Source organism: Pinus tabuliformis, chromosome 1_2, assembly GCF_031772625.1.
Source record: "Pinus tabuliformis cultivar Carrire ecotype Pingquan chromosome 1_2, CPIR1, whole genome shotgun sequence".
Lineage (NCBI taxonomy): Eukaryota > Viridiplantae > Streptophyta > Pinopsida > Pinales > Pinaceae > Pinus > Pinus tabuliformis.
Genome location: NC_142298.1, coordinates 642,636,570 through 642,652,106, shown reverse-complemented (window position 1 = coordinate 642,652,106; position 15,537 = coordinate 642,636,570). Strand labels below are relative to the sequence as shown.

General features: G+C 35.8%; 1 long non-coding RNA gene across 1 annotated transcript; it reads right to left on the bottom strand.

The window, feature by feature from the left end:
• Window positions 1-9,816: 9,816 nt before the first annotated feature.
• LOC149207300 (uncharacterized) lies at window positions 9,817-10,451 on the bottom strand. The gene is made up of 2 exons (XR_016251998.1): window positions 10,344-10,451; window positions 9,817-10,101 (listed from the first exon to the last, which is right to left on the bottom strand). It is a non-coding gene; the product is annotated as an uncharacterized LOC149207300 (long non-coding RNA).
• Window positions 10,452-15,537: the final 5,086 nt, after the last annotated feature.

The following is a 15,537-nucleotide window of genomic DNA, read 5'->3' as shown; positions in this document are numbered from 1 at the left end:
ATCAACTAAAGATTAACTGAAGAGAGAGAGGACACAAGGCAGCTACACATCAGTTGCAAGCTGACTCATCCTTTCTCAATTCATCTATATATTGAGCTCTCTCCTATGAGCTCAGGGGGCTGGAATCTTGTGCAAAGTAATGATATGTTGTTGGTTTCACTATTGAGTTATTGGGTGATTGTTTGAGAGAGGTGAAGAAGAGCAATTCTTTCTGCTGGGAGGTGTTGCTGGGTTGGAGCCTTCAATGGTTGTAATACTCTCAGAACCTTTATTTCTTCATTAATAAAAGCTATTGAGGTTCTTCTATGTGCTCTTGTTTCAATTATATATTGTGATGATTGCATGTTTGGTTTACACTAATCCATGAACCAGTTATGATTGCATGCCTCTTGTAGTTTCCTTCTTTGTTGTTTTGCAGGATCTCATTGTAGCTGGGCGAGCAGAAGAACAAAGAGCTAGGAGCAAGCGGCCAAAGAGAAGAGTTTGGATTCGACATTAAGCGCAAGGCAACAGTTAGTGCTCTCTCCATTCTCTTTTGTTTTCATAAAGAAGTAAACCTTAAGTAGTTTGTTTTACAGTTGTTGCTAAGGAACTGTCACCCTTAGAGTGGGATAGGGTCATCCGAGTCGGATACTTTTCCCTACAACAAAGCCAAGAGCCATGGTGGATTGGGGCTTCATGATCCTGAGAACCTTAGTAGAGTTTCGGGAGCCAAGCTTTGGTGGAGATGGATTAAGGAACCGAATGCCCGTGGGCTAAGCTGTGGAAAAAAAAGTATGCCAAGTACTGGCAAGAGAAGGATCACATTAGAATGTTTGGGCAAATTAGGGGCTCCCATATTTGGAACCTTGACTAGGATAATAAAAGTATTGTTCAACAACACTGTTTTTGGGAAATTCGAGCAGGGGACCTTGCTCGAAATTTGGGAGGAAAACTGGCAACAAGAACCCAACCATTATAGGGATGAACTTGTAGCTCTCAAAAGTGACACATATAGCAAAAGTATGGCTTTGGTAAAAGACTTGTGGGACCAGGGAAGGAATAAGGGAAAGTGGAGGAAGTGGAAGGATCTAAGATACAATGATGAAAACCCGCTGAAGACCAAGGCAGAAGCTCTCACCGAGGATCTAGAGCATAGAAGGATTCTGGTATCTTCCTCACTGAATCAATTAGGATGGGGAAAGAATACCGAAGGTAACTTTAACCTCAAAGAGGCTAAACAGGAAGTCATAGGATTTAACTTTGTGAATCCTGATCAAGGCTGGAAGAAACCTTCGCAAAGTCCACATTAGATGAAAATAAAGTTATTCATCTGGCTAGTGCATCAAAGGAGGATCTTAACTTGGGAGAATCTCCTTAAGAAAGGCTTCATTGGGCCTTCCAAATGTCACCTATGTGGCGCTCATGAGGAGATGATTGAACACCTTCTCCACCTCTGTCCTTTCACTTCAAAGGTGTGGGATTGGGTGGCCTACATTTTTAGACAAACTGATAGGGATAGTCTTGGCATATCCAACACTCCGAAGAACTGGAGGAAAAACTTCTCAGGGAATGAGATTGTTAATAAAGCTCAGATTTCTGGTTCCAGGCTTTGTCATCTGGAAAATTTGGAAGGAGCGCAACAGTTGGATCTTCAAAAACAAAACAAGCATGCCCCAACTCATAATTGATCAAATTCTAAAGCAGGTCAAAGACACAATAAGAAGCCTGTTGAGGACCCTTCTTAAAGATCCCGCTCTGCCCCAAGAGGAGAGAATTATAATTCACTTGGGTCTCCAGTCAATCAGTCCTCTGGGAATAATAAAGGAAGTAAGCCTAATAAATAAAGGTGTTAACATCTGGAAGCCCCCTCCTTATGGTTTTTTAAAGGTTAATATTGATGGAGCAACTAAGGGCAACCCATGATTAGCGGGCTTTGGGGATGCCATAATAGATGATCAGGGACAAATACAAAAAATCTTCCATGGCCACTTGGGGAAGGCCACTAATAACATGGCTGAGCTCATGGCATTAGAGCAATTCTTGGAAATCCTGGTGGATTCAAGTTCACACAATGTTATAATTGAAGCGGATTCGGAATTAATTATTAGAGTGGCTAAGAAAATCAACAATGTAGCATCTGTAGATAAAGTGTCAAAGCACTGCAAGCTTTTGCAGGTTTTTTACTGCATCTACTCTCACTTGAAAAACTTTAAAACTTTCAGATTTGTTCATGTGAAAATGAAAGCTAATATGTTAGCAGATCGTTTGGCAAATGAAGGAGTCACCAATCAGGACAGGGATTCTAGTTATGCTTGGGACTTGTTACCTCTAGGAAAATTATGGGAGGACTATCTTAGTCAGGCAACCCAGGATATGGAACTATGGACTAACAAGATAGATCAAAGGGACTCTAAAGACCGGCGAGTGGATGGAGAACCCCACACAGTCTAACCTGCCTTGATTTGACTATTGCCCATAGTCTAGAATTCTTTTGATTGAATGATGAAAGGACTGATTCAGATAGCACCATAGGATGAGGTGTCCAGTTTCATTTTTCTTAGTTGGTGTTTGGCTGAGAATTTAGGTGGACGGGATTGGCTCAAGATCTACCCGCGGGATGGAATTGAAGGACAACGCGTGGCAAAAAGGATGTGTTTGGTTTTTCCGCGCAACAACCATTCCAAAACCACAAGTGGTATATCAAGCGGGGTCTGAATGATTTATGGTATTTTCGAGATTGGCTCTAATTCCACTCTTCGTGCAACGCGTGGCGAGGTGAGGTGAGAGAAAACCGCTCGATCGCGCTTCTCGGTGTCCCGATATTCACGAAGACCATTGGATCTTAGTCAGTTGATCAACACACGGGATTTGTTTATGCTAGTTGGTCGGACCCGAAAAAATATTAGAGTGGTATGCTTTTAATTTTCATCGAGTCTATTTGATAGTTTCCAGCTTAGCGTGTGGTGAGACCTCTTGTGGACCCACGGGGAGTCATTTGTGGCCTTTTGCGACCTCCGGTTCGATGGACTAGTTCTCCAAAGATTTCTAGTTTCATTTGTTGCACGACAGCACTACCAGATGACCTTGTGCCTTAACTGTCTGGCCATCCTTCTCGGTTTTCCTGTTTAGGTTTCTCTTGGTTTTGGGTAATTGGTTTGGTTCGGCCTACCTTGCTGACTGTTGAACTCTCAAAGAGCAGGTGCGGCTTCTTGTAAATTACGTATTTTAGCTAAGCTTAATAGAAGGTCCTACTCTTACCTGATAAAAAAAACATCGTCTTAATTGAATTGGGAGGGAGCTCCGGAAATTCTATTTGGGTAGCATGGAGAATCACATAAATTCATCACTTAACTGACTAAGTGGCCAAGAAATATATATTATGATTACCTAAATTATTGGTAATGATACTTTAACAAGAATAAAACTTTTTTGTTTAATTAAAAGAAACGGTTACCAAGAGACAGTTACCCTTTGCTTGGAAAGAAAAATATAGAGAGGGGAAGAGGAGCTACTAACTGTAACTGGATATAATCTAGTGTGAAAGATAGAAAGTGCTCAAGGGAGAGTCTGGATGTGATTGCTAGACTCGTGGCTAGGAGGAGAGACTTTCCGAAATATATTTTCATTGCAAGTTAACAGATAAGTAAGATAAAAAGCTTCTAAAGATTTAATACTGGACTGTAGATATTATTATTTACTTGCAGGTTAGACAAATAAGTAGGATAGAAGGCTTACTTCTGAACTAATAACCATGGAGCTTACGCTAATGCTTAATTGATAATGGATTAATTGAATGGTTACAATAGAATTATTTGTTTTATAGAGTAGAAATAGGAATATGCTGATATAAATCCTAGAAAGTATCATTTCGAATATAACTTATCATAGGGAATCGTAAATATCCTTTCTGGAAAACTTCATATTAACCATAAATATTAGTAGAATAGAAGATTAAAGTTCATCCAAATATTAAACAATTCCTTATTCTGAGTTAAGCAAAACAACTAACCATAACATGGCGGTGAAACCTTTGGTAGGGCTTATCATCAAAGGTTATATGTAATGAATAAACACTATATAATGAACAATAGGTAACACTACAAGAATTTTTGGCAATAAACTATCACAACTGATTAAGTACAATTCACATAACATAAATGTCGCATAACTGTCGCAGGATATTGATCCACAAGGAAATTGAGAACAATGTATTTACTTCATATTAACATAGTAATAAACTGAAAGCGTGTATTCCTAAACTAGGAGCAATCGATGAAGCAGTCGACGCTATCAGAAAAGCCAAATAGAGGCATTCTTTGCCTCTCCTTCAAATAATTAAGAAAGTTATTACAATCCATCCTTCAAATCAAAACAGAAACAGATTCATAGTCCTTCTTAAACAAACTACCGACAAGTGCCAAGTATAAATATTCAACTCACATAGTTTTACATTTCAGAATAAGGAACTATCAAGAGTTGGAGCTTGTTGTATGACCAGACAAAGCAAAAGAAACCAGTATATATATTAATAACTTAAACCCGTTTAGAAGGAGAAAACCCTCCAAAGTAACCCTTAAACGATTAAGCCCAGAACAGTAACAAAAAAGATTTAGCTCCAACCTGTAAATCAACCGGGACACTATGAGCTCTTAAGGGTTTAATGGCCATGGTCTTGAACTTCAAACCTTCCGAGAATTAGCGTACCTGTAATAGAGGTCGAAAGTCAGTAGATACAAATTGAGCTAGAACCTTTCATTCATATACATAAACAGAATGATACCCTAGGAGGGTTCTTACCTAATTTAAGGACATCTCCTCGGTGAATCGCCTACATGTAGACCAACGATTGGACTCAGTTATGAATTAAAAAGCTTAGTGAAAAAAAAAATTGGATCAAAAGAAAAACCTTATCTAAACAGAGACTGGAATGAAAACTGTTGCTATGAAATTTCGCTGCGAAAGGGTTACCTTTTTCAAATGGTTCATGGTGCTTTTTGTCTCCTGCGACCTCCAGAACCTCTTGGGCCATCTATGTATAATGGTGATCGACCTTTACAACAAGTTTAAGGCAGAAACCCTAAACAAACGTCAAACCCTCAAAACTGAGCAAATGAAACTCACTATCTACCAAGTTCTATGGCATACCTGTGCTAGTAGGTTCAACTGTCTCTATTGTTTCAAACCACAGAGAACGCAGCATACTATTGGTGGCTTTTATACTTATTTTGTTTCTCTACTTTTGACATACATCTCAATGTTATTTTTATCCACAATAGTCCATTCAACCCAATCGCTTCTATTTCTTTTATATATAGAGTTATACGGGGAAATTATATATATATTTGTGAATGTTTTAACACAATTGGCATTGTAGTGTTTCCATTAATGTTAACAAATGTATGAGTTTTATGCTTTGTATGATGTTTACAGTTGTATGGTTATGAAGCTGAGCTACAAATGGAGTTAAGGAAACACTTACATGTGGTGACTCTCATGATTGGTTGAGGAAGGTTTACAAAGGATAGGGAGGTGTTATTGAGACTTTTCAAGGATTGGATAAGTTCGGTAGGTGTTGGAGGAGGTGCGTTAGAAGTTTGGAGAAGATTCATTGGGGTTTGATTGAGTTTTGGGCTGAAAAATAGGGTAACTCACAATAGAGAAACCTTTGTTATAACTCACTTTGCCAATGGACAACTTGCGTTACTCCTTCTAGATTGAATTTCCTGGATTCTATGCACACTCTAGTGAATTCCAAGGGCATTTACTATGGTTTTTGCACATGTTATTTGGTAGATAAATTCGACTTAGTTAATCTTCATTCTTGAAGGTGATCAAGTCAAATATGATGAGGAGTATTATTGAGTATTGATTTCATCTTCCATTACTGATAGAGAGGGTGCAATACAGGGGTTGGATTGAGAGAGAATGTTAGGTATAGTATTACAGAAATAGTGCGCATATCAGAGCTCAAATATGAAGCATATTTTAGAGGATGATGGAGTTATTGTATTTCTATGTGCTTAACATGTTTGTGATGTAGATTATATTGCTCCCAATATTATGTTGTTGATATGGAGAGGAGGATATTGTTGTAGTTGCTTTAGTAGAGACTTGGGATCAGAGTTCAGATTACTAATATGTTTGTGTTGCACTAGTTCCATTGGAGATTTTATTATTGTAGTGTCTTTGGATATGTATTGTTTGTCTGCTAGAGTATGGCAGTGGTGGCTGAGTGTGAAGTTTAGATTATTATTGTATGTTTCTATGGTGTTTGAGTTCCATAGGAGATTGACTGTGTTGAGGTGATGTATTGATTGTCGCTGAGATTGTGTTCCGTAGTTTTGTGTGCAGATTGGTTATTGTATTATAGATTTCATTCGATTGTATGAGCATAGTGGTTAATGTGAGTCCAGTATGAAAATGTATGAAATGAACCTCAAAAGTGTTTGAATGAAGAAATCATGGATCCAATATGAAACGTTGTGAAAAATGGTCAAGGAAAGAGCTTGAAGGTTAGGGTCTTGAGTGAACAAGTGGTGTCTTGCATATTAAGGGTGTAGCAACATCCTTCATGTAGTATCCTAAGAACTTGGGAGTGGTGGCTTCCATTCAGTGGTGGTTAGGTAACACTTATTGGGAGTGGTGGGTTCCGATAAGTGGTTTCTTGCAAAGTTGAGGGAGTCATGGCTTACTACAGGTGGTGGCCTGCAAAGTCCATACAGGTTGTTTCCTAGAGTGAGTAACATCTCACATGTTTGACAAATTCTAGCTTGCGCACTAGTGGTGCCTGATGACTATGTAAAAGAAGAATTTTATAATAATAGAAGAGCAAAGGAAAACATTGGATGATGGTTTTCTCCCTTTGGGTTTCCACCTTACATCTGGTGCCCCTTATGTGTGATGTTTTTTATGGTTGTTATTATGGTTACTTGATTTGATGTTCTCATGGTTATGTGCTTAGGTCTTTTGTTTATGGTTCATACTTATGCATAGATCTTGTTATCCGTTATGCTGCTAATGAATGCATGAATCAAGGTTTGTGATAAAAAATACAAAAAATGGTAAAATTGGTCATAAGTCACAATAATGATTCATGACCTCCCCCGCCACACTCTGCCCCCTCCCTCTCTCAATATTGTTCAAGGTTTCCAACAATACTTAGGTATGGTTTCTAAGATTTTTTAATATATATATATATGGATGGTTTGGACTTAATAGTTTGTGAATATTTCTATTAGTATACACAATCTCACTCATGAAATTAAAAGTTTCCAAACACTTTTTCTATTTCAAAACTTTTTCTATTCCAAAACTTATGTGGTGTTTGAGATCTCCACTCTCAACATTACATAAATTAAATTGTTATTGATAAATTAAATAGCACATAACCGTTTTTAATGACTATTAATATTTATTAATGAATTAATTTATATAACTATACTAGTTTTAAATATTTAAAACTATATTTAAAATTAATTATTAAATAATTTTTATATGCATTACTAAGGTACAAAATTTCTTCGCACTAATAATGAAAAGTTACCAACAATGATAATGAATACACAAATATCATTTTAACTAATCCTATTTTAAAATGTAAAAAGCATTTTCAATCCTAAATAATAAATTTTACGAAAATTACAACATATCCCATTATAATAGCTTTATTATTTACCACCTTTAATGAGGAATGAATGCTTAATTTTCGAGATTATTCTAAAAATGAATACTCCTTAACCAATACAAGTGAAATTCATTATTATGATTATCAAGCAATATTTTTCTATGAGATCACATTAACAAATTTAACCATTAACCATTAACAAATTTTTCATTCTTCTGTAATATTTTATGTAATCGTGCACATTTTTCATTTTTCTGTAATATTTTATGTAGTTTTACCATTAACAACACATCTGCAACAATGTACAGAGGACAAAATGTTCTTGTCAACCCGGAAACATTATTTTTAGCATATTTTGGTCTATAAGTATATACATTTGTCAACTCGGAAACATTATTTTTAACTTATTCTAGTCTATACATATATTATATATGAAATTTTTCAATCTCCTCTCATTAAAATACTCGAATTCTATTTTCATTACAATTTCTAGATCCAAAAAAATAGAATGAATTTGACTAAAATTAAAAAGAAATATTTGTTTTCCATTTTTTTTAACTAAAGTAAATAAAAATAAAAATACAACTGACATTAGTTAGTTTTCAAACTAGTTTTATTATAATTTCCACATCCAAAAAAATAAGATGCCTCACTAAAAAAAGAAAACAAATATTTGGTTTTCATTTTTTTAACTTAATTAAATAAAAATAAAAATACAACACAACAATTAGTTTTCAATCAATCATGAGGATTTTAGCAGAAGTCATTTATTGTTGTGCGCCTCACTACCATACTCAAACAAATCTAGCATTATAGAAGTCAACAAACAAAATAAATAAATTTAACATACCATGAATTTGGATATATTACTAAGTCTTATTTAAGAAGGTTGTCAACCTCAAAATCTTCTTAAAACAATTGCGAGAACATCATGCAAAAAATTGGAGAGAAATAAAAGAAAATGTTTTTAAAATTTTGATTCATAAATAAATCTAATATCTTAGAAACCTTTTATCTATTCCAATTTTGAAAAGTCAAAATCTTAACTTCCCATTCGATAAAACTACCAAATAACATTAAACCTCTTTTGATCTATCCACTGCAATTTTGAAAATTCAAAATCCTCAGCATTCGAAAATTACCAAATAACATAAAACTATAAAACACATAATAGATTAGTTTCTCACCAAGCTGGTTGGAAGAAATCTTTTCTTAATTTACTTCAAAATTTCTTTAGGGGCTCCCAGTTCGAAAAAATCACGCCTTAATTTACTTCAAAATTTCGTGAAGGGTTGTATACCATATCAAAATTACGTATAACTTGTAAGTATTTTTCAAGTTTTACAATAACTGACTACATAAGTAAACAAGAAATAGGACACAACCAGGGAACCAACAGCAAATATTGTTTTGGTATTGACGTTTGAAATTCAGCATCAACTCTGTCAAAAAGCTCCAACCCACACAGCTAAAAACGTTGTTTGTTCAGCACAAAGTTTTGCACAGCAGAATGGAGCTACACCAAAATAGAAATAAGATACAACCAGGAAATCAAGAATGGAACCAACCAAGAAACCAACAATAATGTTCATAATTTATAGAAATAGGACACAACCAAGAAACCAACAATAATGTTCATAATTTTAGTATTTGCCTTCGAAATTTATGGCGGTTTGAATTGGCAGCATCAACTCTGTAAAAATTCGAGGCCCAATACAGACGTAAAAACACTTGTAAAAATTCGAGGCCCAATACAGACGTAAAAACACTTTGTTCACCACAGTTGTGGACAACCGAATGGAGCTTGTGCACCATCTGCAACTAATCCTCTTATTCTGTCACAACGCTCATACTAACCCTCTTATTTTATATAAGAGATATAAAATAGTTAGTTGATAATTAATTTTTTTGCATTTATAAATCAACCGTTTTCATTTCCTTTCTCAATATGCATTTAAATATTTTTTATAATCTTCTCTGTTATTCATGTGTCAGATGAATTCTGCATTCAGTGTTTATCCAATCAAGTTAATATCTATCTATTGTCAAGATATGGACCAAGCTCTGACCAAGCATGAGCTGTATCTACTTGGCACATGTAAATGCTTAGAGAAGGGTGCACTTTCCCTCTCTTAGAACTCACGTGTGCAGTTTCTAAAGCTTTTTATAATGGCGCTCTTCAATATTCCGTGTCTATAAACACATGCAAGTGATTTATTTCATGATTTGTGCGGATACTTAGGGGGTGCCCTTTCTCCTCTGTGTTGAGGGCAGTCAGTCTTCATACTGCAAAGTGAGCTCCTTGTTACAACTCTTTGTTTGACAAGCCAGATCTAGGCTTTTGAGTTGAGATTTAGTGACCTCACTTGAATCTAATGTATCAGATTCGCGACTCAGACGTAGGCTTTTAAGAGCAGTTATTGAAATAAATTCGACAGAGATCATGACGTTATAGCTTTACCCCATTGCATGGATTATTTCCCCGAGCGCTTCACCTGTCAATGAAGAATGTTCACCATCAAAGAGATCAGTACATTCAATCAATACAAAGCTATGTTGCTATGCTGCTAAAAATACAAGCTCAGCGTTGCTGGAATACTTAAGGGACGTTATAAATCCATGTTCGCACCATTAATCCCATCCCATTATGTGAAACAGGTATGCATAAACCTTTGATGTTAAATAGAAATAAACATGGACACCAACATATTACTGTCATGAGCAATCACGTTTTTACCCATTTCTAGACCAAAATCATCGTAGAAAAGACTCGAACAACATTAACTTTGTACTTCAATCACCTTTCATCCTCTATGGTGAGGGCAATCAGTCCTCATGCTGCGTTCATATAAAATCAATCATATTTAAAATGTAAGAGTATTGTTGTACTCCAAGTTGACAGCAATAGTTACAACTTTTTTGTTACACCAATTTATATATATTTATAAAAAAACAGAGGAATATCAATCACTAGCAAATCACATTTAATCAAATTGCTACGATGCTAACCTGCTGCAGTGCTGCCAGAATTTGTTACACCAATTTATATATATTTATAAAAAAGCGGAGGAATATCAATCACTAGCAAATCACACTTAATCAAATTGCTACAATGCTAACCTGCTGCAGTGCTGCCAGAATTTGATGATAAATCACCTCTGTGGAAGCCGCTTGTGTAGCCCAGAATTAGGGAACACAATGGGTGGAGGAATTTCGTAATTTTTCCCTTCATTAATGCATGTTGACGGCCTGTGATTCTATCACTCAGCTACTTCAACCGTTCATATTAGGGGAAATAGCAGAGTACAAAAAACAAAAGCTGGCCAAAACAAAACAAAAAAATATAGGCAAGTTTCGAAAATTTTGAATTTGTAGGGTCTAGATAAAGCCTGTATCTTGCAGCAGCCCCCATAAATTTCTCAAGAGTCCTGTTTTCCAATTCTCGGTTCCTCGACAGCTTGAACAGATCCTCATCAATGTCATCGTAAAGATCCTCTCTGCACTAGTACACTAACGCTGCCTCGTAGCCTCGGTTGCAGAGCCCTCCAAGCCAATGATCCAATAATGGCTTCCTATGCCATAGAAATTCATCAGAAACTTCCCACTTGAGTTCGAGTTCTGAAATCCTAGCCTGTACATAAAGGGCGGCGCTCGGTCGCAACTCAGCGACAGTTATCCAGCGTCCAGCTTGTAGAATGTAGCCCAACTCAACTAGTAAGGTAAGTCTTTGCAATTTCCCTCATCTTCATCAATACCATGATGATGAGATCTCTTCTACAGGAAAGTGCTTCTCCTGCAAGAAACTACTCTTCGCCTTGGTAATTAACAGATATTGTGCGTTGTCACCCGTCCTTGGTCGACCAACATGCAAATAGCCACATGCCAACAGTCACACACAGACGTAGGGGGACGGATGGCTAAGCCACAAGCGCAGATGGCGGAAATATGTCATAATGCTGTAAAGTATACCAACTATAATGTCACATAAAATGTTAGGAAAATGTTATGCTTTAATGCTAAGGCCAATCCAGCATTAATCAATCCCACTGGTCCAATTTTGAAGCATCTCCTGATCCATGTCCTAAGTTTATGTCAGAGAATAGAGGCTTGTGTCCGTGTTCCTCGCAATAAGACTTGAAAGTCTCTGAACAACGCTGTCAATATTTGACTGCCAGTCTCCATTTTTTAAACTCTTGACGCTTTCCACAATGATAAGGAAAGTTTAATTTGGTTATTGGATAAACACACTCAAACTTTGGTTTTTAAAAGCTTTGGATAAACGTAAAACTTTAGATAAACACAAACCAATAAATTTCGTTTTTAAAAACTTTGGATAAAGGCAAAACTTCTGTTCAGCGTCTGCAATTATACTCCAAAAACTTTGGATAAAGGCAAAATTTCAGTTAAAAACGAGCTCGACGTCTGCAATAAGACCCCAAAGCTGAATGGCCAATGAAAACCATCGAAAAATATTTAAATGATTTAAAAAATTCACTTTTTGCTTAAAACTTTAGTTAAAGTATTGAATAGCTGTTGATATTTAAAAAGTCAAACGAAATTAATTCGTAGTCAAAGCGATATCGGTTGCTATATACCTGCTACTATCGACAGGTATAATAAAGCAACCATGCCTTAATTTACTTCAAAATTTCCTGAGGGACTGTATACCATATCAAATTTGACATAACTTTATGTATTTTTCAGGTTTTAAAATATATAAAGAGTACATACCTCATAGGCTGATACCACTAGTATCACCAGTTTAGTAGTTTTGAACGAGAAAGCATGTCATATTCATAGGCTAACAAATTCAACACTGCAGTAGGGTAAAAATAAATTCAAAAGAAACCACGCCTTAATTTACTTCGGGTAAAAACAAATTCAAAAGCAACCACGCCTTAATTTACTTCAAAATTTCGTGAGGGGTTGTATACCATATCAAATTTTACATAAATTGTAGGTATTTTTCAGGTTTTACAATAAACTAATGACATCAATAAATAAAGAGTACATACCACCAGTCTAGCAGTTTTGAACGAGAAAGCATGTCATATTCAGAGGCTAACAAATTCAACACTGCAGGATAAAAACAAAATCAAAAGCAACCACATCCCCAGGGCTGTATACCATATGAAATTTTACATAACTTGTAAGTATTTTTCAGGTTTTACAATAAAGTAACAACATAAGTAAATAAAGAGTACATACCTCATAGGCTGATACTAACAGTCTAGCAGTTTTTAAGCATGCTATATTCAGAGGCTAAGAAATTCAACACACACTACAATAGTGTAAAAACAAATTCAAAAGTGCAGTAGGGTAAATCAAAAGATTGCAGCTTTTCCCAATTAGCAAGAAAGAGCAATCACATAGGAAAATGTAATACCATAAAACACATAATTCATCAAAACACATATGGTTAGATGCCAAAGGCTAAAGTGGTAACTGACCCTGGTAAATTCTAAAGGCTAAAGTGGTAACTAGACCCTGGTAAATTCTAAATTTGTTTCGCAAGAGAGTGAAATCCAATGCTAGTAAATAGGCCATTAAATTATGTCATCAACAATCAGATCCTGAAAGAATAGAGCACCCTATCCAGCTGTGCAGCATGCCATAGCCCTGTAATCCCCATTGCCCAATGCCCATAATGTTCCATTAATTCTCAACAACCAGATCTTCAAAGAATGCCCATAATGTTCCATTAATTCTCAACAACCAAATCTTGAAAGAATATAGCACGCTAGCCATAGCCTTGTCATAGCCCTCTAGTCCAGAGTCCCCAGGTACAGAGCAATCCAATTGGATCACCCATGATTAGATTTTTGTAAACTCAACCTTAGTTATAACAAATAATTTTGGGGATTAGTAAATTCCGGTACAATAGATTTTTACGGTTTGGATTTTTAATTAAACGTCAGAATGACGAGACCTCAATATATTTTAGACGTCACATTTCACGTGCAAAAATTTTCACCAACTGTAAAATACGTTCTCAAACTTAAAATACATCTCGTAAGAGGTCAATTTCTAGGCCTGATCAAAATTCAATGTCAATTTTTGTTGAAATCTTCTTTCTTTTGCAACATCAAATGTTCTATAAATGCATTTATTTGGGAATGTGGATTTTTCTTGGTGAACCATGTTGCTAGCTTCTCCTCTTAATTTATTCATCACATGCATGGATAGTTGTTTATCATAGATGGTATGGTTACATATCTTTCTAATCTTTTTCCATGCATTTTCTTTATTATCCTATCACTATGAATCTACTTACTTTTAATCTACTTAATTTTAGCCCATGACTTGAACTAGGATCCAACATTGTAGCCACTATGACACCATGTGATCCGGATCATTGTGGGAGGCCACCAAGGTCAGAAAAATTGAAATGCCAGAAAAGGATAAGAACTAAGAAACTTTTTATTAAAATGAGTCAGAAAAATTGAAATGCCAAAAAAGGATGAGAACTAACAAACTTTTTATTAAAATGGAGAATAACTGTAAAAGCTACATTATGGTGGAAAATTTGTCCTTTTAAAAAATGTGAGTTGTTACTTATAGCTATGTTTTAGTCATAATACCACAATTAAATTCCATGGGTGAGTAAATATCATGGGTGAATGAATACCATGAGTGAGTGTCACTTACAATACCATGTGTAAGTTCCATGGGTGGATGCCACTTACAATACCATGTGTAAGTTCCATGGGTGGATGCCACTTACAATACCATGGATAAATACCATGCGTGAATGAATATCATGGGTGGACGCCACTTACAATACCATTGGTGCATAAATAATATGGGTGGATAAATACCATGGGTGGATGCCACTTTCCATTTAGATCATTATTCCCTCATTAAGAAGCAATGGTCCCGATTGCATGAAGTTCCCTCTTGAGAAGCCTTTGTTGAATATGAAGAGCCACTGAAGGGGGGCTATTGTGTTATTAACTCATAACCGTCATGAACGAAGATATGAGGATATAGATACCCTATAATGCTTATGACCAACTATAATGCTAACAATGTGCATCCTAGCAAATAGACTTCGAGGAAGCATGGGTTTGTGGATGACCCGTAACCATGAAAAATGATTTTATGAAGATAGAGATACATTGTAAGTATGAGGCCTAACAAATGGACTTGAATGACAAGGGTGTTGTGTGGTTCACTCATAACCTTGGGTTTGTGGGTGGTCCATAACCATGATGTTCGTCAATCTACTTAGTAGAAGTATGGTGGCTTGTATAATATATTCTCCTATCCAATAAGATATTGTAAAGGCTTATTTCACATTATTTTGTTTGTTTTTGAGTTAGATGAAGCATGGGTTTGTGGATGACCCGTAACCGTGACAAATGATTTTATGAAGATAGAGATACATTGTCAGTATGAGGCCTAACAAATGGACTTGAATGACAAGGGTGTTGTGTGGTTCACTCATAACCTTGGGTTTGTGGGTGGTCCATAACCATGATGTTTGTCAATCTACTTAGTAGAAGTATGGTGGCTTGTATAATATATTCTCCTATCCAATGAGATATTGTAAACGCTTATTTCACATTATTTTGTTTGTTTTTGAGTTATAAATCTCTTATTGTAACTTTGCTGATAACTTATGCTACATGTGATCAAATGAAATTCTGTAAAATTCCTATTTGAGGTATTGGAGAGATATTTCCATTGATATATGACACTTGAACTTTGATGACCCGTGGAGTGAGAAAAAGATTCCTAAAACTCATAGTATGCGCATTTGCGCAACAATACAGACATCTGTAACTTCAATTGCTCATATCTCTCAAGCCAGGAGACAAAATCATTTTCTAAAAAAAACCATTTAAGCTAACAAAAAATCCTTTCAAACGAGCTATTTTTTTTACCTTCTGAAATTATATGTGGAGGTTGTAGGACTTGTATGAAGTTTG